This window comes from Urtica dioica, chromosome 4 (genome assembly GCF_054948205.1).
Source record: "Urtica dioica subsp. dioica isolate 48M chromosome 4, U.dioica_male_clone48M_v1_H2, whole genome shotgun sequence".
NCBI lineage: Eukaryota > Viridiplantae > Streptophyta > Magnoliopsida > Rosales > Urticaceae > Urtica > Urtica dioica.
In genome coordinates, this window is record NC_142759.1 from 14,776,088 (window position 1) to 14,780,154 (window position 4,067).

The 4,067-nt window shown below is 29.2% G+C and overlaps 1 pseudogene; it reads left to right on the forward strand.

Annotated features, from left to right (window-relative positions):
• Positions 1-1,655: 1,655 nt before the first annotated feature.
• On the forward strand, positions 1,656-3,326 carry LOC149400739 (uncharacterized; annotated as a pseudogene).
• The last annotated feature ends 741 nt before the right edge of the window (positions 3,327-4,067 follow it).

Genomic DNA, 4,067 nt, shown 5'->3' on the forward strand with positions numbered 1-4,067 from the left:
TGAATTCGTCTACATATATAATTACTTTGGTCCAGTTTAAAATGAAATAATAAAAATAACCAAAACCATATAGTAGTTATTGATTTAGTCTAAAAGAATCTAATTTCAATATTTTTAGTGGTTCTCGATATTTAAGGGTTGATGCTCACTTAATTAGGTTCTTTTATATAGGACTTTTATATGAGAATTTTGTATATGCATTGTTTTTTTTTTTTTTTTTTTTTTTTTTTGAATTCTTTGTAGATGCATTGTCTGACAGTTAAATGAATGAGAATAATATGCAGTATTAAATCGTATGAAACCAATTTGAAATAACTCAACGATTGCAGTAAATTAAAATATAGTCCAATTATAGCCCAACCATGCCTAGTTCTTCTATGATATGGTGCCTGCATATATCTCTTGTAAGTCGAATTTTTTTCTAAATAATTTCATAGTTTTAACTAAAAATCTAATATAAAGGATCTAAATAGATTATACAAGTTGAAATGCCTTGCGAGTTGCTGCGTAATTTCATTTTTCACCAAGAAATAGTTTATATAAGGTAAGAAAATGCTTAAACATAATTAAAGTTAGTAATAATGCATAAATCTTATAATATACATAACAAACACATTTAAAATAAATCAACATCATATTCATATGATTTACTACACTTATATGTATATGTGTAGAGTTCTTTATATATTTTTTATTTCTTCACCAATTAATAGATCATGGTTTAAAAATAATCACAACTTACTATTTTAGCTATTATATAAATATAGTAAAATATAATAATTTTACCATTCTTTTCTATATTTCTTCTTTAATTTAAAATTATAAAATTTCACTATTCCATAAAAATAAAAATAAATTAACTCCGTTACGTTATCATTTTTTATTTTACTTCTCTATTTATTATTTATTTTACTTATCTCCATTTCTTATTGCGATTTTACAAATCAGCTGATTTCAATTCGCTATTTAATTATAACCAGGGCCGGCCACAATGATAAGCAATGTAAGCATATGCTTAAGGCCCAATAAAATTAGGAAAAAATAAGGCCCAAATTTTTGTATTTAATTGCATAATCTAATAAGTCCCACAAAATATGCATAAGGCCCACAACTTGTATTGAATTCTATAAGGCCCACCACGAAATTGTCATTTAAAATAAAGAAAAAAAGGCCCTCACTTAAACGCTCAGAGTCAGAGCACCCATAGCTGATAGCCCTTTGGTCTTCTGTGCCGTTGCACATCTTCTTTCTTTTTTTTTTTTTCTTGCTGCGGTTGCACCTTCATTGTGACATGACAAAGACTTAAAATTTAAGGTAAATTTTGATTCATAGAGTTTTATTTATTAATGTTTTATTTTCATAATCACCAAATTGTTTTTATCTCAAAAGTAGTGATCATTGGAGAAGTTTAGAGACAACAAGTACATTGAATCCAAGATGGGGAAAGCAAAAAAGAGAAAAACACTCATCCATTGACTTCAAGCAAAGGTTTTATCTCTCTAACTTGATTATTTTAAGTGTTGATGATTTAGTTTAGTGCAAGTTGTTTTTTTTTTTTTTACTTGTTGTGTGATTTAGAACATAGAAAAATCATGTCTTGTCGGAAACATGTTTCCGGTTTTGAAAAACTTAAAAAAAGAAGAAGAGATGAAGAAATGGTTAACTCTCAAAAAGGAGCTCTTGAAAAATTTCTAAAGAAAAAGGATATTGTAATGAATGAAGAAGTGCATGAAAATAAAAATGGTGAAACGGTGGTAGAAAAATCTAGAGATACAATGGGTAATGAAGAAAACATCGGTGATTGTAATGAAATTGAAATTGAAATTGAAGAAGAAGTTAACAATCATACGAATGACGAATATATAAATATTTATGATCCGGGACAATGGAATAATATAGATAATAATTTTAGAGACATGCTTGTGGAGAAAGGTCCAATTAGAGAAAGTGATGTTAGTTTTCCGAAAGATGAAAATAGTAGGCATTTTGCTCATTCTTACTATCTTAGAAAACTACCAAATGGGGAAAAGCATGATAGAAGATGGTTGATTTATTCAAAAGATCTTGATAAAGTGTATTGTTTTTGTTGCAAATTGTTTAACATTCATAACAAGAATCAATTTGGTGATGAAGGGACAAATGATTGGAGAAATCTTAGTAAAAAATTGAAAAGTCACTAGATAAGCAACGATCACATAAAAAGTATGAGTTCTTGGTTTGAATTAGAACAAAGATTAGCAAAAAATAAGTCAATTGATAAACATGCTCAAGAAATAATAAATAAGGAGAAGGAACATTGGAGGAATGTTTTGGTAAGAATAATTGCAATCGTGAAAAATTTAGCTAAGAATAATTTAGCATTTCGTGGAACGAATGAAAAGATTTATCAAGAAAATAATGGGAACTTTTTGAGTCTTGTTGAAATGATAGCGGAATTTGATCCTGTAATGCAAGAACATGTTCGACGTATTCAAAGTGGTGATATTCATAATCATTATTTAGGACATAGGATTCAAAATGAGCTTATACAAATGTTAGCACTTGAAGTTAAAAGCCAAATTTTGAAAACTATAAAAGACGCAAAATATTTCTCGGTCATACTTGATTGTACTCCGGATTCAAATCACATAGAACAAATGTCTATCGTTTTAAGGTGTGTATGTATGAAAAAAAATCCAATAGCCATAGAGGAATATTTTTTGGGATTTTTACAAGTTGATGATACTTCCGGTGAAGGACTTTTTGGTACACTTGTAAAAGAAATTGAAAATCTAGGATTTGACATACATGATATAAGAGGACAAGGTTATGATAACGGATCTAATATGAAAGGAAAACATCAAGGTGTTCAAAAAAGATTATTAGATATAAATCCTCGAGCATTTTATACACCTTGTGGTTGTCATAGTCTTAATTTAGTACTTTCCGATGTTGCAAACTCTTGTGTTAGGGCTATTTCATTTTTTGGGGTTCTTCAACGAATATATTCATTGTTTTCTTCTTCTACCAAGCGTTGGAAAGTGTTAAAAGATAACATATCCGATTTGACCGTTAAATCATTGTCGCAAACTCGTTGGGAAAGTCGTATTGATAGCGTTAAGGCGATTAGATACCAAGCTCCAAAAATTAGAGATGCATTGCTTGAGTTAGGAGAAACTTGTGATGATCCTAAAATAAAGAGTGAAGCCAAATGTCTAGCGGAGTATGAATTAGAAAATTTTGAATTTTTGCTTGGCATGACTATTTGGTATGATATATTGTTTGCTATCAATGTTGCAAGTAAAAGCTTAGAAAGTGAGAGTATATGCATATTGAGATTGCTATAGATCAATTGAGAGGTCTTATCACATATTTTCAAAATTATAGAGAAAATGGGTTTACAAATGCCATTATTTCGGCAAAAGAGATTGCAAATGAGATGGAAATTGAACCCAAATTTCGAGAAAAACGTGTGATTCATAGGAAAAAACAATTTGGGGAAAGTGTTGATTGTGGTGAAAAACTAACCCCCGAGGAGTCATTTCGAATTGAATATTTTCTCTTCATCGTTGATCAAGTTATATCTTCACTTACCAATAGATTTGAGCAATTTGAAACATATGCAAATATTTTTGGATTTCTTTTCAATTTCAAAAAGCTAAAATCATTGGATGAATGTACTTTGAAAAAAATTTCATTGAATCTTGAAGATGTGTTAAAATGTAATGGAGTTTCTGACATTGATGGGTTAGATTTGTTTTGTGAATTAAAAGTGATAAGAGAAATTTTGGTGAGGGAAAATAGTACTCCAATTGAAACACTTGATTATATTAAAAATGTGGATTGTTTTTCAAATGCATGCATTGCTTATAGGATAGTACTAACTATTCCTGTAACCGTGGCTTCCGCCGAAAGGAGTTTTTCAAAGTTGAAATTAATAAAATCTTATTTGAGATCAACTATGTTGCAAGAACGGTTGAACGGGTTAGCCATGTTGTCAATTGAAAAAAATATGTTATCCGAGCTTGAATTCAAAGATCTAATTAATATGTTTGCATCACAAAAGGTTAGAAAAGTTCAATTTTTAT